Genomic DNA, 23,336 nt, shown 5'->3' on the forward strand with positions numbered 1-23,336 from the left:
TTTTAACTGGATGATATTGTGATACCTCTACTGACATTAATATGAGCTCTAATCCAGCCCGGGTTTTTTACACAACATAATGAGGCATGATGGGACTTTTTTGACCAAAACAAACCGAAAAGCATCAAATATAGACCACAGTTAGTGAGACATTGTTAAACAATGCAATTTGTAGAGCTTACTCTGTTGTGCTTTCATTTTTAGTGCAAATCGGTCTGTGTAAGGGTATACTATGTTAATTTTCCTATCAGCCTGTGTTTTGCCAATAATTGTCGAAATAGAGTGTGTTTTTTATTTTCATTGTATAGAGGCTTTAAAAAGAAGCATCCAAAATGGCGCATATGAGGTCGAGAAAGGCAGGGTGACTGCCGAAACGCGTCCCTCTTCTGTTCCACCTTGTGTCTGATGCAAAGAAACGGGAGAAATACCCTCGAAAGAAATTCATCATTTTTAAAAAAAACACATATTACATTTTCATATGCACTCCAAATTCATATGCACATAGTTACTGTTATCGACCTCATTTACATTTGGGATTGTGGGATCCAATTTATACTATTATACCCCAAGTCAATCAAGCCCTAGATGGGCTTTGGTAGAGATAAATTCAAACACCAATAGGGTTACATTAGTCACTTCTCTCACCTTACTATTAACTCGGAGTTTAGTAAAGGATCCCTTCCCTGATCGTACAGTACTCTTAAGTTCAGTTAGTACAATTTTCACATTTGCTCATGGATGGTTTCCCTGACACTATAGCTGCTCAGTGTTAGGAATAATCTGGAGTGGGTTTATAAGTGAGTTATCAATTCTTCCCCCGCATTGAGGTCTTTAGGTGATTTTGTCTGGAGTTCAATTATATATCTGGATTCCAGATGTCTTAGCCTTTTCCTATAGTCTCCCCCCCTGATATCAATTGGGATAAAGTCCAGACAGAAGAAGGATAGCAGATTTCTATCACTGTTGTGATGGGTAGCATCGTTGCCGGGCCACAGGATAGTTTTCATCTTTATTCATGATGGCCCGTTGATGTTCCAACACTCGTTTCTTTACCGTGTTCCCTGTGCTGCCCACATAACGATAGCCGCAAGGGCATTCCAGGCAGTATACTACCCAGGTTGTGGAACAGGTCACAGGTCATGAATTTAGTGATCTTTGTCTTGGAGACTCTATCTGGTGCTGGGTAGGAAAGAACTCTCTTACTGGAACTGCAGGCCTTGCATTTACCACAAGGATACGACCCATGCATGATATGCAGTCCCTTTCTTGATTTCTCCTTGGCCAAATGGCTTTGCACTAGTTTGTCTTTCAAGGATTTTGTTTTCCTAAAGGTAATAGTGGGATGATCTGAAAGCTCCCTCCCTATTACTGAGTCTGATTTAAGAATGTTCCAGTTCTTTTGCATTATTGCCCTCACTTTATTCGCTGCCACCGAATAATTGGTGATCAATCTTATAATGCCTGTTCCTTCTTTTTTTGTTCCACCATTCTTCTCATTTAGTAGCATCTGTCTGTTATATCTGCCTTGCTTTTAGCTTCTTGGAGTACCTTAAGAGGATAGCCGCGTGATTTAAAGCGATTTATGCTTTTTTCTGCTGCTTCCTCAAAATCCTTCGTCATTGAACTGCTCCTTTTGATTCTTAATAGTTCCCCGTAGGGGATACTATTAACAAGGGTTTGGGGGTGGCTACTGCGTCCATGGAGGACGGAATTACCTGCCGTACTTTTCCTATACAGGGCAGTTTGAATTTCCCCTGAGTCCACGAAAACTTTCAAATCAAGGAAACTCACCTCCTTGATACTTATTTCATAGGTGAAGGTTAGATTAAGATCGTTGTCATTCAGATTTGCAATATAGTTCTTAGCTGAAGATTCCGACCCCTTCCAGATAATAAAGAGATAATCAATGTATCTCCTCCAGCATACCACCCTGTCCACCCACTCTGCCTTGTCGTCAGCCCAGGCCACCTGCTTCTCCCACCAGCCCACGAATAAATTCGCGTAGCTGGGGGGCGAAGCAGGTGCCCATCGCCGTCCCTCTGATCTGCCTATATCGTTGGTCATTGAACACAAAAATGTTATTGTTCAAACAAAATGAAATAAACTCAATGATCATTCTGCTATGTTCCAGGTATCTGGCTGATCTGAAGTTAAGAAAGGTTTCCACTGCTTTCACACCATCCGAATGCCTTATGTTGGTGTATAGGCTTGAAATATCGAGAGTTATCATGATGAAATCACTCTCCCATGTAACGCCCAGTATTTGTTTGAGGAAGTCCTTAGTGTCTCTAGTATAAGAACTTAACTGGGCTACCCATGGCGCTAGAAACGAATCAATGAATTTGGACATGTTCTCTGTTAGTCCTCCAATGGACGATACAATCGGTCTTCCTGGTGGTCTTGTGGAATCCTTGTGGACCTTAGGTAGGTGGTAGAAGCTGGGCATTTTGGGTTCCTTGTTTTGCAAGAATAAATACTCCTCTCTGGATAGAATCCCTTTTCCAAACCAGTGATCAATCAAGATGTGGTATTCACGTATACTATGTAGATATTCTTCTTCCGTGATTGGTAGGTAATTGTCCTGATCATGTAATTGACGTGTTGCCTCTCTACAATAATTCTTGCAGCTCTGGATCACGATATTACCGCTTTTATCGGACGGTTTAATTATGATGGAGTCATCTTTCTCAAGACTCTGGATAGCTTGCCTTTGATTAAAGGATATATTCCACTCTGTTTTATTTCTACAATTCTGTTCTTCCCGTGATAGCCTATGTAACTCACGGGTCACTGTTTCGGAAAAAATGTCAATGGCATCCGTGGGCAGAACAGTGATGACGGTTTGAAACTACTTTTTTCTCCAATTTGTGAGATTCCAATAGATTCGGCTCTGCTAGTGTCGCTCATCGGAGGAAACTGTTGGGTACTACTCTCTTCTCGTAGTTCCTCTAATGTGGACAAAAGTTCCAATTCCCTGATGTTAATATCCATCGGTTCCAACGGCTCCTGTCTATTAGGTCGTCCTTGAATGGTGGCCTTGGATGTCTGGTCCTTTATTGCTTTTTGTTTAAAGAATTTCCACAATTTTAGTTTTTGAATGAAAAGAAATAAGTCAATACGTGTTTGCGTATATTCGTAGCAACTCGTGGGGCAAAATGTCAAGCCTAATTTTAGCACACTCGCTTCTGTGGGGGACAGTGTTCTGTCGGAAAGATTTATAATCGTCAAATCTTCCTTCAGTTCTTCTTGGTTCTGGCTTGGCGGTTTCTCAATAGTCTTGTCCCGTTTCCTCGGTTTCCTCCCCCCTCTTCGCGTGATGCGCTTGTGTTTGGGCTCATAGATTGCTCTGGTGGGCGCCCCTTCCCACCTCTAAGCCACGATTGGTGGATAAGATCGCATTCCTCCTGAATAGAAGATTTCGGTTTTCTCTGTTTTCTTCTTTACGCTCACAGTCTCGTCTTCAGACTGTTCGGCGCTGGTGACTTCTGACTTGGAGGTATCTCTCGATTCTGCTGGCTCTTGACTCTTTGATCTTAAATTGCGCCGCGGTGCATCATATTTTTTCGCAAATGTCAGTATTCTCCCCTGCTCATAATCGAGCGTCACATTCAAACTTCAATTGTTTCCTTTGTTGTATCCTTTTCTCATAGACGACCAGCCATTTTTTCATGGATTCTTTTTCACTATCTAACTGCCCTTGGTGGACCAGTTCCAAGATTTCCTTCTCAAGTGCTTCAATGTCTTTGAGTGCCTGTTTTCAATCTATCCAGGCGTATTTAATCAACAGTCTAAGCATCCCTTCAGATGAATGCGCCGTGTACTCCGCCCACTCAATCAATAATTCCGGGTGTGGATTTTCATACGCCAGAATCGTATATATTCGGAGGCCACGAGGTACCCTATTAACCTCTACATAATGTTGCAAGGAGGTTGCCTCCCACCACTTCCTTGTTTCTTTTTCGTAAATCCTGTCTAACTGTTGGTATTTATTCTTCATGTTAACCTGAGCAGCATCAGGAGTCAGGGTTGCGTCCTGTGTTGACGTTTCAGGGAGCGATCTGAACAAACCAGTTGCCACCTCCCGGCGTGCTGTATCGCTAAACATTTATTATTCTTGATTGTTATTGAATATGTCGTGCTTTTTACTTCGCTCGTGCCCCGTTATTAGCCAGGTGTCGTGAAGTCTCCTACCTCCGTCCTTAGATGCCGGTCGAGCTTTGGTGTAGCGGCTCACTCAAAGGACAGCTCAGTATTGCCGACCCTGTCGGGCGGTGCAAATCCCTTTTCTCCAATTTCGCAGCTCCAAGTTTCGCCCCATGGGATCGCACTCATTCCGTGCGGGTGCTCGGTCTAGCGTTGGCGTCCCTCTAATATCTCTCGCTCCAATGTCAAAATGAATTGACCAGACCAGCACACACAGTAGATTAAATCTTCTTAGATTTATTGCACAGTGGACAAACGCGTTTCAGCTTCTGCCTTCGTCAGTGTTAGCTGACGTCGGTGAGGCGGAAGTTGATAAAGGTAATTACACAAACATAAATAACGGACTAATAGTCCAAACCATAAGCGCCATCTTGTAACGGCTAAACCATAATAAAAAGGATTAATAAAAATCAATGTGCAGTATGAATATTCCCCAGCTAATACTCATAAGCAATCAAGGTTATTGTCATAATTCAAACAATTTCGGTCACTTTCAAGACATCAGCGGGTCACTAGAGTTGAAAATTTCACGAAGATTCATCAACCGTCACCAAAGTTATTGGAATAATATATCAATTTAAAGCGCAGCAGCCGCCGCACTCCGCTATAACCCGAGGCTGGGTATATATATATATATTTCAAAACAGTCACACTCACGTCCTTTAGATGCAGGGACAGTGCGAAGTACGGACACAAAATAGCGTGTTCCAAAGTTTCTTTAATCAGCAATGGCAAACAAAAACAATGTCTCTCGACGCGTTTCGGGGCTCCTCCCCTTGGTCACGAGTAGTTGAAAGAGTGATAGGTGCAAACATAATATAGTTTAAATCACATGGTGTGCCACAACAATGAACAAACAAATTACTAACACGTTCACCGACGCGAAAATAATAACATCAACATGGAACGGTGTAATTATCATAACAAATTGAATGTGATCATGGGAGCAATATAAATCATTCGTGCTTTTTAAGAGGAGCCCCGAAACGCGTCGAGAGACATTGTTTTTGTTTGCCATTGCTGATTAAAGAAACTTTGGAACACGCTATTTTGTGTCCGTACTTCGCACTGTTCCTGCATCTAAAGGACGTGAGTGTGACTGTTTTGAAATTGATTGGGCTCGCTGCCCGGTACGGACTGCTGTTGTCAGAGATGGGGTTATAGCGGAGTGCGGCGGCTGCTGCGCTTTAAATGGATTTTATGATTTGACCCAACCCACGGATTTCTGTAAACACAAGGGTGTTTATCTGCATTACAAGCGGCGAAAAACTTGGACCAATTCACGTAGGTACAAGGAGAGTGTGCTGAACACCAGCAGTTACCCTTCGAGGATTTATACAAAATCCGTAAACAGCTAATAAACGCTTCTCACTTCAGATTACGTGAAAGAGAAAGCGGAGCGTGATTACACGGCGCATACAAAAGGTCAACACGTGCCAAATCAGCTAAAATAAATGGCCGCAGAAAGGAGAGAAAAAGTGGCAAAAGCAGCCAACGACATGTTCCAAGACTGCAGTAAAGTAACGAGTACATCAGGCACAGTGAGTGCCAATACTTCAAAATCCCCAAAGAGGGTTTTATGGGACAAACTGTGGAGGGCTCTAAAACTTGAACAAAATAAGTGGTGGGAGGCAACCACTTTGCAGAAATATGTGGACGTATCAAGAATCCCACGTGGGCTACGGATTTTCGTAACCCCAACTTTCCAAAACCCTGACCCTGAATTGATTACGGAGTGGGCGGCCAACAACCACGAATGCTCACTCAATATGCTGCGGATGTTAGTCAAATTTGCCTCTAAGGATACAGACAGATTAAAATTGGAGATTGAAGCACTAACCAAAGAACTTAAAGACATGTGCTCCGACGATGAATTTAAATCAGAAATGGATAAAATTTAAGCAAATTTAGATAAAATTGAAACAGACATCAGGAATAGAACACAAAGAAAATTCCAGAGAGACCTGGTGGATTACCAGCGAGGGCAAATATTAACATTTGCTAAAACGTATGATAAGATGAGAGCGGCGATGCAATCACAGTCCAAGCCCGGTGAACAGACAGAAGAACTGGCTAGCATGTCCGAAAATATATCTGAAGATGGCCTACAATCAATCACCAGTGGCAGTGATATTTCCACTGGAACCAACTTCACAGGAGTAAAAATCAATGTTTTAATGGAATTTTCAATGGTGATGCAAGACAAACAAGGAGGCAACCAACAAGGGTATCAACGGCGTGGAAGAGGCAACAGAGGAGGAAAAGGCAAAAATACATCTTCATTAGGAAATCTAGGAAGCCCGGTTGGTAGGCGTACAAGGGGACAACTGAAAACGAAATGATGGAGAAGAAAAACGGTGATTAATCGGTCAGAGCGTATTCCGACCAACAACGAGGTAGAGTTGTTATCTTTAGGATTGACATTTTGTCCGTCCAAGATTTTTAACCATACCCAGAGCAAGATTGATTTGTTTTTCTTTACAAGAAAATTAAAAATAAGAAAATGGTATGCTACTAAAGCAGGGAAAGACAACGCTACCATTATAGATCAACCACATCATTTGAGCATTGCGGAGGTCAATTTAGCACACTCCCTCAATGTATTAAGTGAGGAATGGGAGGAGAGCCATGACCCTTATAAAGATCTTATTACAGCCAATGTATCATTGGAATTGAGTTCCAACACTAATTTCAAGCCGAAATCGATATTCTTACCTCAAATTCGAAATGATACTGAGGTTTTTGAAAAATGCATGACGAATGAATTGATTAAGATTGAGAATAAGAAATATCACCAAAGATGGAGAAATGTCACTCAAGAACAATTAAAATCACTTGAAAATCTAAGAAAAGATCATACCATTGTAATCAAAAATAGTGATAAAGGTGGGAACATAGTGATCCAATCTAGGGAGAATTACATAGCAGAAGATATGAGACAATTGTCTGACACAAACAGCTATTGTAGAAGCAATCGTATGGAGTACGAAAATTCGATCAAATTGTTCCATACACAACTCACGGAATGGAGAACTAGAGGGTTATTGGAGGAGGAGGAATACAGGTTTTTATTTTGCAAATTCCCTAAATTGCCAGCTTTGTACCTCCTCCCCAAGATACATAAGAGCATGACAAACCCCCCTGGGAGACCCATTGTCTCCTCCAATGGTAGCTGTTTTGAATGTACCTCCCAATACGTGGACTATTTTTTGCAGACCTTTGTTCATCAATTACCATCTTAAGTTAAAGATTTGTATACTTTGATTCCTCATCAATTGGGACTTGATGCGTGTATGCATTTTCTGTCCAAAAGATCTGTGTCGTACTTACACCACACTAAAATGTTAATCACAATGATGGAATTATGTCTCAAGCAAAATTATTTTTTGTTTGATAGTAAGATCTATAAGCAGACTCTTGGTACCTCTATGGGGACTTGCTTTGCTCCGAGCTTTGCGGGTCTCTATATGGGGTACAGGCAGGAAACAGTGACATATAGATCATCTATGTACCGTACACACGTCATCAAGTGGATGCGGTACATAGATGACGTGATGGTAGTATGGAAAGGGACAGAAGAAGAGGCAAACAGTTTTGTGAGTGAACTCAATCTCAATGATTTCAATTTAAATTTCACCAGTAATTGGTCCAAAGACAGCTTAGAATTTCTAGATCTATGTGTCAAGGTGGAGAATAAGAAATTGGAAACACACCTGTTCGGAAAAAAGACCGCAGGGAACAGCATACTCCACGAGCGCAGTTGTCACCCCAACTCCTTGATTAGGAGTATTCCAACTGGTGAACTCTTAAGAGCGAAGCGGAATTGCAGCACAAAAGAAGCTTTTGTGCTGGAACAACAAAATATGATCGAAAGATTTTCTGAGCGAGGCTACCCCATTAAGACAATCTCTGATGCCCAAAAAGCAGTAGAGAAACGCTCAAGGGAGTCATTATTACAGCCAATAGTAAATGACTTATCCAAGAAGAATGATAACAAGACACGTTTCATTACTACCTACAGTAGCCAAGCAGGCCTGCTTAATCAGAGCCTCAATACATTTTGGCCCTTACTGTTGAATGATTCTGATTTAGCCAAATATGTCAATGACTCTCCCCAAATTTCCTTTAGGAGAGCGAGGTCCCTTAAAGATCAGTTGTGTAGAGCAGTAATTCCTAAAAAAACGAAAGCGACAGGTGTGGAAGGTTTTTTTACCTGCAGAAACTGCAAAGCCTGCAAAAAAAGTCGTAATTTTAAAAAAGTACGACTCTCACCCTCATCCAAAATTCTTGTTATCAAGAAACACACTTCGTGCACCAGTGACCATGCGGTCTATGCACTATTTTGTCCGTGCAATAAAGCCTATATAGGCAGCACGATTAAGCCAGACAAACTCAGAGTGCTTGAGCACTTACGTGCTATTACCAACATGGACAAATCTTATCCTATAGCGCGTCATTTTAATAGTCATCACAACCAAAATGTGAACTTATTTGAGTTTTTGTGTGTTGTGTACTGTGAAATTTGAGGAGAGGCGGCAATCGTGTACAGAATTTGCGCAGAGTAGAGTCGAGAATGATTATTCAATACAAAACCATGGTCCCTAATGGACATAACTGCGACGAAGAGATGGAAGTACATCTGGGATGATTGAATAGAAATTTTCAAGTTTTATTGAGCTATCTGTACTTTTTGTCTAGTGAGAGAACTGTTTGGGTAAATATAGAAAATGAAAAATGTATATAAGATGTATTGCCCTATTTTGTTTTTAACTTGTAGTGTCCTTTTACATGAGTTATGAAAGGTATAAGGATTTTTTTGCTATGAATCACTGGTCATTATTTTCTTTTCTTCTTTTTCCAGGGACGGCCTGAATGAAATCTTTTTTGACTGAATGGGAGTACCAGCTTAAATATTGATTAGATTTGGAACTGAACACTTAATGATTAGCACATATGAATGAAATTATTAGCCCACTGGGGCTGAACTGGTTATTTTAGACTTAGACTAAGAGTTATTTTTGGACAAGCCCACATGGGCAATGAACTGACCGAGTTCCTTGATTATTTCCAGAGACTCTGTCATGGTTCAAAAGCTGTATACACAACCGATATATTGCTTAAATATGACTCTCTGCATGCCAGTGCTATTGTTTTTGTTGCCCACTAGGGCAGTAACCATTACCGTAAGCACAATTCATTGCAAGAAGTGCTATATTTCAGTTAAGGACACTGTTTTCCTTTATGTGTATAGAATCCAAGTCTGTCATTTATTTTTTATGACCCGATGTGGTTTTCACGCAAGAATGATATTATAATCCAAAATGATATAAATTGCATTCTTAAAAAGCACGAATGAATTATATTGCTCCCATGATCACATTCAATTTGTTATGATAATTACACCGTTCCATGTTCATGTTATTATTTTCGCGTCGGTGAACACGTTAGTATTTTGTTTATGTTCATTGTTGTGGCACACCATGTGATTTAAACTATATTATGTTTGCACCTATCACTCTTTCAACTACTCGTGACCAAGGGGAGGAGCCCCGAAACGCGCCGAGAGACATTGTTTTTGTTTGCCATTGCTGATTAAAGAAACTTTGGAACACGCTATTTTGTGTCCGTACTTCGCACTGTCCCTGCATCTAAAGGACGTGAGTGTGACTGTTTTGAAATATATATAATATATATATATATATATATATATATATATATATATATACCCAGCCTCGTGTCCGAAACACGTCTGAGGCATGCACCGTTCCATTTCAAATAAATCTGACACCACTTTATCTTTGTGTCCGTGTTCCTGTTTGTGCAACGAGGCACTTGGGAAGTTTGAGATAGATAGATAGATAGATAGATAGATAGATAGATAGATAGATAGATAGATAGATGCTACCGACGGACTAATGCTAATGAAGTTCAGCAAGCCAAGAATGCAAATTCTTCAAATCTTATGGCATGGAGAAGTACTGGTATTTCCATGGATGAGTTCAAATTTATGAAAAAGGACAATCCAGTGATACCAGTTATTTACTTTATACCTAAGATCCATAAGAACAATACGCTACAACCGGGGAGACCCATCATCTGTGCCTGCAATAGCATACTAGAGAATGTTAGCAAATATGTAGACTTTTTTCTACAAGACTTCGTCAGGTCTTTACCTTCCTTTGGTCTGGACACTGGGGATTTTCTAAGAAAAGTGTCTGATATCAAATGGGAACATAGTTATTTGCTAATTTCTCTGGATGTTACCGCCTTGTATACAAGCATATAACACAAGGATGGGCTAAGAGCAGTGCAGCACTTTCTTAATACAAGACCAGCTTGCTTGAATGAACACACTAAAATGATTGTTGCAATGATTAGCTTATGTCTGGAGAACAATTTCTTTCTGTTTGCGAATCAACTATTCCAGCAGACAAGGGGTGTGGTGATGGGGGCCTGCTTTTCTCCCAGTTATGCCTGTTCGAGTATGGGATACTGGTAGGAGCAGGTCGGAAAACGAGGCGGTGCAGTTTATTGAAAGATTGAATGACAACAATCTCAATTTACAGTTCACCGGCCATATCAGCGGATTTTTTAGATGTGGAAATCTATATCAGAGAGGGGAGGCTTGAGACCAAACTTTACCGCAAACCAACTGCTGGTAACAGTGTCCTCCATGCTGGGAGTCACCACCCTGCCCATCTAATAAGGAGTATCCCCTACGGGGAAATGCTCCGCATCAAACGGATTAGCAGCAATGACATGTAGAGGGACTGTAGAGAGGCTCAGTTGTCCTGTAAAAATAGGTTCTTGCAGAGAGGTTACTCCAAAGAAGTTGTAGATAAAGCTATGAATAGAGCAAAGTCCCAGGATAGAACAACATTATTGTCTAGTACAACTTTAAGTAGGAGTGACACAGTCCAAGCTGTGCAGAGCGAAACTAGGCTCATCTTTACATACAGAAACCAACACCAAACCATTAGGAACATAGTCAAACGTAACTGGGCACTTATCACCAGTGACCCAATTTTGGGCAATCAGGTTACCTGTACACCGAGTATAGCCTATAAATGTGCCAGGACTATGAGCAATTGTTTGGTGTATAGCATCCCCGAGATCAGGACCACAGGCTTGTGGTTAAACTCCAGTAAAGGCTTCCTAAAATGTTCATCATATAAAGCATGTAGGAATGGAGTTAGTAGAACGGAGTACTCTACTCCATTCAGTAGTAGACCTACCACCATTAAATACAAATTGACATGCCGAACGGAGAACGCAGTGTACGCGCTGGAGTGTCCCTGTGGTCTACGCTACGTGGGTAGCACAAGACCACAGGTACACAAACGTATCCTCCAGCACCTCAGGGCCATTACCAACGGCGACACTGCCTACCCGGTGGCCAGGCACTTTGAGGAAGCCCATGATAAAAATCCAGCTCAACTGAGGTACTTTGTAATTGACACAGTCCCACCGCAGCGGAGGGGAGGGGACCGTGAGCTGTTACTTCGGAGATTGGAGACAAGACACATAATCCTTTTAGATACAAAGACTCCTAACGGTCTCAATGCGGGGGAGGACTGTCATACATATTTATGAATACCATCTATGAATTTACTCAATTTTATAATTATAAACAACTAGCTGTCTCATCTATTTTACTAGTTTATATATTTATTGTCACTTTTATCTTTTTATTATCACTTGGTAGCACTATTTTTATCATGCCAGAATTTATTTGCGTATTTTGCACATATGTCATTCTTGCACATTCTCAAACCAATAGATATACTACCCAGTTTCTGTATATTGTGTGCTTCTTATTATTTGGGCCACACACAATGGTTAGTTTGTGCCCATCCCTATAGGCACGGCCTTGTGGGTGATGTAGTCTACTATATATATATATATATATATATATATATATTGAAGATCTCAAAAAATTGAACCGCAAAACCAACTGTCAACGGCGCATCCTGTTGCACAAGGATAAACAATATGCCAATTTAGTCAATAAAATCAGCAAGAACCATGAGATTGTGATAAACAAATCTGACAAGGGTGGAAATATTGTACTGTGGCATGAAACAGATTATATTGCAGAGGCCATGAGGCAACTGGAAAATCGCGAGTGCTATGTGAGATCTAACGGTATTGAATACAAACGAGCCAAGGAGAATTTGAAAAAACGGCTGTTTACATTCAAAAGGGACGGCTTAATTTCATCAACAGAATTTGTTTTTTTACATTCTGAAAACCCTGTGATCCCCAGTTTGTATTTGATACCAAAAGTACATAAGATGAAGACACCCAATCCTGGCCCACCAATTATCTCTGCTATTAACAGTATAAGTGAGAACATTTCCAAATATAATTATTTTTATCTGCAGGATTTGGTCAAAAATCTACCCAGCTACATCAAAAACATTGGAGATTTTTTGAGGAAACTAAGCCTAATTCAATTGCAAGAAAACTGGTGTATGCTAACGCTAGACATTGAATCATTATTCACTAGTATTGACCACTCTGATGGGGTGGAAGCCATAAAATATTATTTTGGACAGAGACCTTGTAATTACTACAGTCACAACAAAATGCTCGTTGAACTGGTGAGCTGGTGTTTGAATAATACCTATATTATGTTTGGAAAGGATATTTGGCGTCTAATTAGGGGTGTGATCCTGCTTCTCCCCCAGCTACGCATGTTTGCATGTAGGCTGGTGGGAGGAGCGGGATCTCATCGTCACCCCGGGTTTTAATAATGTGCGACACTGGATGCGTTTTATTGATGATGTGTTTTGTATATGGGAGGGAGATGAATCTAGTGCTTTAGAATTCGTTGAGCAACTCAATCTAAAAGTACACAACCTGTTTTTCACATCAAAAGTTAGTAAAATTAAATCTGAATTTTTGGATGTACAAATTGAGATAAAAGACAAAGCATTGGAAACATCTCTATTTCGAAAAATGACAGCAGGAAACAGCATTTTACATGTGAGCAGTAGTCATCCTAGGCATCTGATTGAGAGTATTCCATACGGGGAACTTCTGCACTTTAAAAGAATCTGCAGCTCTACCGAAAAATTTGAGGATGGAGCTAGTAAAATGATGGAACGTCTCAAAGAGAGAGGATATAGTGAGTCTACTCTGTCTAGAACATTGACCAAAACACAGGAAAGGCCCAGAGATTATCTGTTAACATCTCATAACCCCAATAAAAAAGTAGTTGATGAGACTCCTCGTTTGATATTAACAAAGAGAACAGGAGCAAAATATCAAGGGAATCATTAAGAAAAATAGGCCCATCATCAAAACTGATGGAGTCCTGGGCAGTAGATTACCTGATAGTCCCACCATCACTTACCGAAAAGCAAGAAGCATGCGCAGTGAATTAGTAAAGGCCAGTCCGGAACTAGGTAGTGGCAGTACCTGGTTAAAATTAAAAGACAGATTTTACAAATGTTCGGCCTGTAGGGCATGCAAATTCGGGATTACTACTACCCATTATGCATCTCCATTCTCCACAAGAACGATTGCTATTAGAGGTAATTATAGCTGCCACACAGAGTACGCAGTATATGTCCTGGTGTGCTCCTGTGGCCTGCGATATGTGGGCAGCACAAAACTACGGGTGGTTCCACATTTAAATAAGTGCGTCTACGTATTGAGGAATCACCAACAAAATCATCGAGTCTGCTGTCTATCTTCATAGGAGTATAAAATACGACCAAGCAATAAAGGCTTGGTCCGTTTTCCGTTTTCTATATTTTGACCAATTAGGAAGCGCCTCTGACAGCCAACTCTATGACACGAATACACGTCACTTATACGCGCCAGTCAAGAACAGCACAGCTGACAAGCATTAGCTAAAATGCGCGGGATTGAAGTTATATAAAAACGTCCGTATCATAGAGACATTTGCTTAAAACCCTTGGATGCGAAGACAAGCAGATGCCAGAAGAGAACCCCCGCATTACGTAAAGCCATACTTTATTGAAGGTACGTTGCGAAATTGGCGATAATCGGGTCACATTGAGATAGAGATAACATTGTCCACTGCAATAGAAGTGCAGAGACTTATTATCGTTTTTTCCATATTATTCCTATCTTTTTAGATAAACCCAACCGACAGATGACAAATAAAGAACATTATATTAACATCCATATACCAGGTAATTTTTTGTCATAAAATTTAGACGACATAGTATAAGAACCTCAATATGGACTATTGTGTAACTAAATGTTACTGTTGGTAGTTTTTCAGAGCGATAAACAATTAGGCGCCTATCTCTGGCTTGGAATGCGAAATAAGAATGTTGCTATAAACAAGTGAGTCCTCTGCAGTTAAATCAAGGCACTGTGACAGGTATTACCGACAATTTATCGATATTGTTACATTCGAAGTTAGTGTAAAAGTCGTATATAATTGCAATCAGTCTAGCCTTACCCGCAGTCACCTACCTAGGAAACTCCAGCTCGTATCTTCGATTACCAACAATTTCTCAATATTGTTACATTCGAAGTTAGTGTAAAAGCCGTATATAATTGCAATCAGTCCAGCCCCACCCGCGGTTATCTACTTAGGAATCTGCAGTTCGTATTTTCGATTTAACAACCCATTAACATATCGAAACTGCATTAAGAATATCTATGCGTTTAACATAAGTGAGCCACAACAAGAATGTATTATCCCATCTGTTTTACAAATTGAGGATTTAAATTAAATTAACAAATCCATGATTACATCTGTCCTATAATCGAACGTAAGGGTTTGAATAAATAAAACCGTGACTGCATATATACCCTAGGACATATATAAAAATGGAGGCCATTTATGGGCCCTAATTTTGCATACAATCAATGGCAATACACAGGTGGTTACACCGCATGTGGAATAATGGTGAAACTAAGCGATATCTGTTTGAAGCAAATATAGACTAAACAAATTGGACTGTCTGGTATATTCCCGGCTATAAGTGCCCATCTTTTTGTTCTTTATCTCAAGTCGACATACAGCAGTCAATCTAGAAAATATCCCAAGTTTCTCTTCTTGAAGGTTTACATAAAATCGTGTCCAGTACGCAGATGCCTACTAACAACCGGGATTTGTAAAAGATCCCCGCAAGGTATAACTCTGAGCACATTCTAAAACCTCTTTTCCTTTTTTGTAACATTAAAAATCTACCATTCTTAAAAATAAAACATTTCCTTTTTTTCCACAGTACAAATGAAACTTTGTCACCAGGAATAATAACTATTGAAAATATTAGAGTGAAGTACCACTAGATACCACGTCTGTAAGTAATTGTTAACCAACTGAGTGCTATTCCTTTGTACATTTATGTGTTACTCCTTTCTATCTCTCACTGATCTATACTCTATCTATATAAAAATAGGGCCTAAATTAGAAGGTGAAGAAATTTGTGAATTGGGTAACAGTGACCTCTCAGTTTATAACATCTGGTGTTACATATTGATCTGCATATATACAAAAAAGAGACAACTATCCACAAGGAGATGAGCATGTTTACAAATTGACGTTGTAGATACTGGAAGTTTTTAAAGTGAAAAACTGGGGAAACATTAAACAAAATTATAATGTTTATTGCTGCTATGGATATCATGAATTGTAATGTAATTACTGACCCTTTAGTTATCTAAGATGCAAGAATTTTTTGTGTAATAGCGACCAATATATTTATATATGTATTTTATGTGTTTCCTATTTAGGTCTTTTTTTGCACATTGCCATGTCTCTAATTTGCGAATGACGGTCACCTGACGAAGGCCACTGGCCGAAACGCGCGTAGTTCAATTCCACCGCATTGCCTTCTTCAAATTTTCCACCAACCGAATATATCGTATAGCACTTTATTTCCCCCATTTTGTGTTGTTATGTGAATATATGTAATGTAAGTATTTGAATGCAATTTATGTAAATAATATATTTATATAAAAAAAAAACACAGTTAAAAATGACAAAAAATATAGAAGGAGAAAAAAATATAAATAAAATGGTCTTCAAATGTTGATATATCATTTTGTCTCAGCCAATAATTATTTAAGGTTGCTCGATATTATGAGTTTATGTATTAGGGCGGTACAACAATAGTTAGTTTGCTATTTAGTTTCTTTTCCTATTTGGCACGCCAGGATCTTGCAGCATTTGTGAGCAATCGTAAATAATGATAATAATTACCCAGTCGCACGTCACTTCAGAGCAACGCACAATAACGACCTATCCTGCTTGTCGTATTTTGTTATTGATGCGGTTGTACCACTAAGAAGAGGCGGCAACAGAGAGAAAATCTTGAGGAGAAAAGAAACTGGGTATATAGTTGAGTTGGATAGCAAATATCCAAATGGATTAAACACAACTGAAGACCTACATAATTTCCTGTAATCATGTAACACAATGAACAGTAGGCTGACAGAGGTATTACTCTTTAATTTATTATCTAGGGTCTTGATGATTGCTAGTATCTGTGGTATATGACAACAAGCACAATTCCTGATAATATTATTTTCCCACAAGAGGATTCAATTCCAATAAACCAGACTTCTTTTTAATGTCACTTTATACTGTATATAAACTCCTTGTGAGATTTAGTGTTTGTAAATAGATTTTTTTGAGTAAGGTCTTGATGGAAATATATTTATTAACTGTATTATGAACCTCCGTTTTTACTGGTTCATAGATTGTGACTAGCACATTTACACAAACACGAATAAGGATTATAATCACATGACACTTGGACAAGCATTGTTAACACATGATAATACACATACACAACAATAGTGTAGTTGCGTGATACAGATGTATTTAAAAGTTGGGGTGTCAATGTTTCTTTGGTTGGTTACTAATTGTACGGAGTGGGCAGGGGCAAGAAATATGAATTATGTGGAAAGAATTATCTTATTATGTAAAAGAAATTCGCCAAATAGTATTTATTAATAGGATATATATTTATACATTGCTATTTATATATTTTTATAATCATGGCATGAATTTCTATTTTTACAAATCCATAGGTCATATTTATTGTCTGCACGATGCCACTTTAAATTTATGTATTTACAGCACTCATGCGGTTTACAAAATGGTACATGATAACCAATGTTTATGAAACATCGCTGCTGCGTTTAACCTGTTAGCCGAGTATCACTGCATTTAAGCAGATAATATTGCAACTTTGCACAACTGTCCGTAAAAATACTACTAAAATGGCTGATGTTTTTATAAATACTCTTTCTATGTCAATGCTCAATGTCATGCGACTCACATTCAGGGGGTGTAACTCACTAAGCATATTTAAAAAGATGGCTGACGCGGTGCTCAGTGTGTGAGCAAGAGCACTTGATGCTCGAAACGCGTCATCAAAGGAGTGTGAAAGAACAATAAAATTCCTTGCCGTCAGCCGTGGTGGTCCGCTTCTTGTTTTCGCCTACGGGAGGTTTTGAACGAACATCAAATCCCCCACAACAAAGCAGGGAGGGCACTCACGGGGTCAATACTGTCATTTTATTAATCCAAGTGCAAACGCGTTTCAGGGAATTGCCTTCATTAATGATCATTAAGATAAACACTTTACATGACAGTTGCATTTAAATTCATTCAACTGGGCTCCTACTGCATAGTGGGCCCCCAGGGGGACTTGGCGAAGCCGATGTCCCCCTGGGGCATTTCGCGCGAGGGACGACCTCACGCGGCCTGATTGGGTGGCGGGAGGGTGGGCGGGGTTTAGGTCCAAGTGCGGGGAGGGGAGGGGAGGGTTTGACGTCACTCTGAGCGAGTGAGAGGAGCGGTGGTGTCGCGTTTGACAGGAGCAGCTGAGGTAACCCTGTCAGCGCTGGCATTCGTTTCTCTGGGCTGTTTTTCGACGTTTTTCTAGTCATTGTTGGAAGAATGGCGGCAGATGAAATTGCCAGAGAGGCAATTAGAGCGCTGGTGGCAGTTGGAAGGTGTGACTTGCTGAGGCCTGGCGCTGTGGTCGACACTTCGGTGGCAGTGAAGCGTCCCCGCCGCCTAGCAGCAGAAGGAGTCCTGCGAGCTGTTGCTGCCTGCAGGTCGGTCCGAGTGTTATTTCTGAGGAGGCGGGCGGTGACAAGGTGCCGGCTGGAAGAGCCAGGAGAGCGCGTTCCGTGAGCAGAGGAGGCCGGGGTAAGAAGCCCCCACCCCTGCGCTCAGCATCGGCCCAGAGTGTGTTGCCGGCAAACCGAAGGTTAGTTACCTCACACGCCAGAAGACGTGCAGGCAGGCGCGGAGGCAGAGCTGGTGGCGCGTTTGACATGCGTGTGGCGCAGTTTGAGATAGCGGAGAAGGATGCTGACAGGGTGTTCAATGATGGCATGGAGGCCGCGTCGCAGGCGCCAAGAGTAGCAAAGATGCAGTCCAGCATGGCAGGGTCCTCAGATGTGCCTATAAGGTCAGGAGGTTCAGCGCAGACCGGCAATAGAATTGAAATAGCGCCTGAAGTGACCTTTGCAGGGCACAAACAGATGTTGGTAGACTATTCCAGTGATAGTGAGACTGAAAACTTTGGACAGTCAGGAGCTGAGGAAGGAGAAGATGACAGGGGCGGTGAACAGGAGTTAGAGGACCTACTACAGCAGGAGGAGTTTATGGACTGCCAGGACATTATTGTTCCTCAGCCTAGAGGCCCCCCAAAGCAAGTTTGGGGTGAGGGACTAGATGAGGATGGAGCATACAATACATATTTTCAACAAGATATTCAAATGGTGTGGGGTGCGGGGGGGAAGCATCGAGTGGGGCAGTACAGGAGTGGGAGGAGGGGGTTAAAGGTGGTAGGGGATGGGTGGGGCAAATAGGGGGAGAGGGTGCATTGTTTCCAGAGGCGAGGCCTCCGCCTAGGCATCCTCAAGTGGTTTTTGACTCGGGCCCGAGTCTCAGCAGGGCCAATGGGTATGGGTGGAGCATGCGGATTTGCCAGCGAAGCACAGGTCTGGTATTTCAGCTATACAGGTATCAGGTAGGTATGGATCGGTTCCTCGCTCGAGCGGCGAGTACCTTACGGAGGCTGCTGGTTTGGTGACGGATGAGCAGTTCCTTGTGTCTCAATCTGCGAAGCTGAGTGCGGCTTTTGGGGGAGGGGTTAGTTCAAGAAGCGAATCTGGTGCAGATTTTATTCCTGCGACTGGGCGCTTTACACGGAGGCCTGAGTCTGAGGTACATGGTCAGTTTACTAACGTGACGTCTGGCAATAGGCCAGGTACAAATTTTGGCATTTCGGAAGTTGACAATCACGAAGGTGATGATGATGAATCTGATAAGGAAAATGAGAATTATTCAAGAGGTGGTTTGTTTCCTGAGGAAAGGGTGGGGGCTGAGAGGGGGGTAGGACAATTAACTTCTGCCAGTGTGTTTCAGAGTTCTGGAGCGGTTCTCTCACCGGCACGGAGGAATCAGAGCGGACATCATAAGCGTGATGGTCTGGAAGACTTTCGTCAACGGGCTTCGCAGTTGCCAGCAGGTAAGACAGACTGGTGGGCTGCTTGGACATGGCCATTGGCAGGTGGTTCAGGTGTTGCGCCTGTGGCGGGTGGTCATGGGGTGGGGGCAAGGGGTGAAGTGTTGGGGGCAAAAGCAGTTGAAAGTTTGCAATCACCGGCAGGGCATGGGGGGCGGAAGGATAAAGAGGGGGAGGGAGCCCTAGTTCGTCAGTAGCTAGCTCTGTACACAGTGACACACCAAGGTTAGGCAGTACTAAATTGCCATATATGGGAGTGTCGATGCCATTGGGTATTCATTTGTCTCATAGAACTAGGCAAAGAATTTGGAACCATGAGTACGTGGATGTTTTCCGTCTACTTCATAGGGAGTTACAAGCCAAGGAGGGGTCAAAGGAGGAGGAAGTGGAATTGTCCCGTCGTCCCAAAGTACCCAAAACGATAGAGAATTGCACAGCGGCATTCCTTATTTATGCCAGCGTGTACTGCGAGCGTTACCCCGAAAGGGCAGTTTCGCTGTTTAAATACATTGATGTTATTAGAAGGGCGCATTTGCAGGCAGGAGGTTATGCGTGGTTAAATTACGACGAGGAGTTTCGGGCGAGGGTGAGTTTATTTAACGATAAACCTTGGGAAGAAGTTGATCAAGAGTTGTGGTTGCAGTGGTTGTCAGGGCATTCGTCCTCTAATACGATTCATACGGCAAGTGGTTTGCCAATACCTTATCGGCCCTTTTCTCAGCATCCCGCCACAATGGGGGCGGGTGGTGTTGGAAGAGGTCAGTTGCCCACAACCGGAGCGTGTTGGAACTTTAATAGAGGTTCCTGCGTGCGTCAGTACTGTAAATTTAAGCACGAATGTGCACAGTGTGGTGGCAGACATGCCATTTTTCAGTGCTTTCCCAACCAGCAATTCGGAGACCACGGGAGAGGTCAGAGGGGGCGTGGGGCATTGCCACCCCTTATGCCAAAAGGCTCCTACCCCAATTAGATTGTCAGCAATGTTGAGTTATCTGGAGCTTTACACGGATGCGGAGGCGGCAGCTAAGTTGTTTTGGGGCTTTCGTCTGGGTTTTAGAATTGGATACCAAGGTCCCAGAGCTTTACGTTGGGCGGATAACCTCAGATCTGCCAAGGAGCTGTCTACGGTGGTGAGGATGAAGTTGCAAAAGGAGTTGGAATTAGGCAGAATAGTTGGACCTTTCTCCAGCTGCCCCTTGCCAAATCTGATAGTGTCACCTCTTGGCGTCATTCCAAAGAAGACGCAGGGCGAGTTTCGCCTGATTCATCATTTGTCTTGGCCGGAAGGGCAGTCAGTGAATGACTTCATTTCAACAACTGATTCTGCGGTGTCATATTCGTCAGTGGACGATGCCCTACAGATGGTGCGCAAGGCTGGGGTGGGAGCTGACCTTGCGAAATGTGATACTGAGGCAGCCTTTCGTCTTTTACCTATACATCCATTGGATTTCGAGTTGCTGGGTATGTATTTTGAAGGAGAGTACTATGTGGACAGTGTGCTACCCATGGGTTGTGCTATCTCTTGCTCATTGTTCGAGACATTTATCAAATTTTTGGAGTGGTGTATCATCCGGCGAGCAGAGCATGTGGCAGTTTGTCACTATTTAGATGATTTTCTGTTTGTAGGAAAAGCTGGTACAGAACAATTTGCTAAGGTTTTGGCATGTTTTCAGGACATGGCCGGCGAGTTTGGTGTGCCATTGGCGAAGGACAAGACTGAAGGTCCAACGACAACATTGACCTTTTTGGGTATAGAAATAGATACCGTGGCAATGGTGGCCCGTCTGCCGTTGGCAAAAGTACAGGAGATCAGGCTTTTTCTTCACGAAGTGTTAGGAGCCAAGAAAGTACAGCTGAGACAGGTCCAGAGACTTCTGGGGTACTTGACGTTTGCATGCAGAGTGGTCAGGGCAGGTAGGACCTTTTGTAGGCGTCATGGTTTTGCAATGGCAGGGGCCTCTTTGCCCCACCATCACATACGCTTGACATCAAAAATCAAGGAGGACTTGCTCATATGGTTAAAATTTTTGGAAGAATTCAATGGGGTGTCTGTGAATTTTGTGACGGAAGATACTGTCTGGCCAGTGCAAATTTTCTCGGATGCGGCTGGAGCCATGGGCTTCGGCTTATTCTGGGAAGGGAGATGGTGTGCTGAGCGGTGGCCGTCAATGTGGTTGCAGCAAGGTCGCAGCATCGCTTTTTTGGAATTCTTCCCACTTTTGGTGGCACTGCAGGTTTGGGGAGAGGAATTCAGAGATCGCTGAGTGTTATTTCATATTGATAACATGGCAGTGGTAAGCCTGGTTAATGGGCAAAGGGCTAAGGATGTGCGGGTGTTGCAGTTGCTAAGGGCGTTCATGTTGCGCGTCCTGCAGTTGAATATTGTTTTTAGAGCACAACACATTCCAGGAGTCAACAACTCAATTGCCGACGCTTTATCTCGTTGTCAGTGGCAGAGGTTTCGGGAATTGGCGCCGGGAGCGGACAGATGCAGGACATCGATACCTTCGAACATGTGGGACCTGGGGAACTGAGAATGGCAGAGTTGGTTGAACAGTCATTAGCGGGCTCCACGAGACGCAGTTATCAGCTGGCATGGTCTGGTTTTTTAGGCTATGCTTATCAGCGCGGCATGAACGGTACAGCGGTGCAAAACGAACAGTTTATGTGGGAGTTTGTGTTATTTTTGATAGACAAAGGTTTGTCGCCCTAGACAATTTCAGGCAAGTTGGCAGGTATTTCCTTTTATAGTCAATTGTTTTTAGGGTGCGAGGTCCGGATGGGCTTCTGTTTGCAGAAAATGTTAAAAGGTTTTGGGAGAAGCATGTGGCGTGCGAAAAAGTTGAGAGATCCCATTACTGTTGCCTTATTACAAAAACTGTTGGATGTTCTGCCCGCCTGTTGTTATAATGAATGGGAATGGTTTCGTTTCAAGTTATGTATGGTGTGGTTGTTCTTTGGTGCATTTAGGATATCAGAGTTACTTTGGTTGCGAAATCAGGTGGGGATCCAGTCAGCAGACATTGAAGTTTTGGGAAATGGACTGTTGCAGATTAAAGTGAGGCAGTCAAAGACAGACCAGAAAGGGTGTGGGATGCTGGTGCGGCTTGGAAGGAGTGGGGTGGGGGGTTGTTGCCCGGTGGGGGAGTGGGAATCATTTGTTCATTCGGCAGTGTTTCAGGAAGGAGCGATATTTTGCCATGAGAATAGAAGCCAGTTGAATTGTTTCCAATTTTTAGCTGTTTTGAGAAAGGCATTGGCGTTGGTGGGGGAAAATCCGCACAGTTTTGGGACGCACTCTTTTAGAATTGGTGCGGCTACCGAAGCTTCTAGGTTGGGTTGGGGGAAAGCGGAGTTGCAGCAAATCGGGAGATGGAAATCTGATTGTTGCTTTAAGTATGTCAGACTGTAAATATTTCAACAAAAAAAAAGAGGGGTTCTTCTGTTTTAGTATTAACAATAGTTTTTCCATCACAGGTCGAGTGGCGGATTTTCCTCAGAAAAATAGGACCTGGATTGTTGGTCACTCAATTGTAAAGTGGGCAGCGACCTTTGCTGAACAGCAGCTATGTGGGAGAGGTCTTGGTTTGTATAGTAATGATCATGAGGTGATTTGGAAGGGTTTAGGGGGGATGAAATGGGGGGGTGGGG

At 42.2% G+C, this 23,336-nt stretch overlaps 1 protein-coding gene across 1 annotated transcript in view; it reads right to left on the reverse strand.

The window, feature by feature from the left end:
• LOC147733673 (transient receptor potential cation channel subfamily M member 7-like) overlaps positions 1-23,336 on the reverse strand; it is a 1,613,265-nt gene that overhangs the window by 1,523,920 nt on the left and 66,009 nt on the right. The gene's annotated exons all lie outside the window — the stretch shown is intronic.

The sequence above is a fragment of the Lissotriton vulgaris genome, chromosome 2_1 (genome assembly GCF_964263255.1).
Source record: "Lissotriton vulgaris chromosome 2_1, aLisVul1.2, whole genome shotgun sequence".
Taxonomy (NCBI): Eukaryota; Metazoa; Chordata; class Amphibia; order Caudata; family Salamandridae; genus Lissotriton; species Lissotriton vulgaris.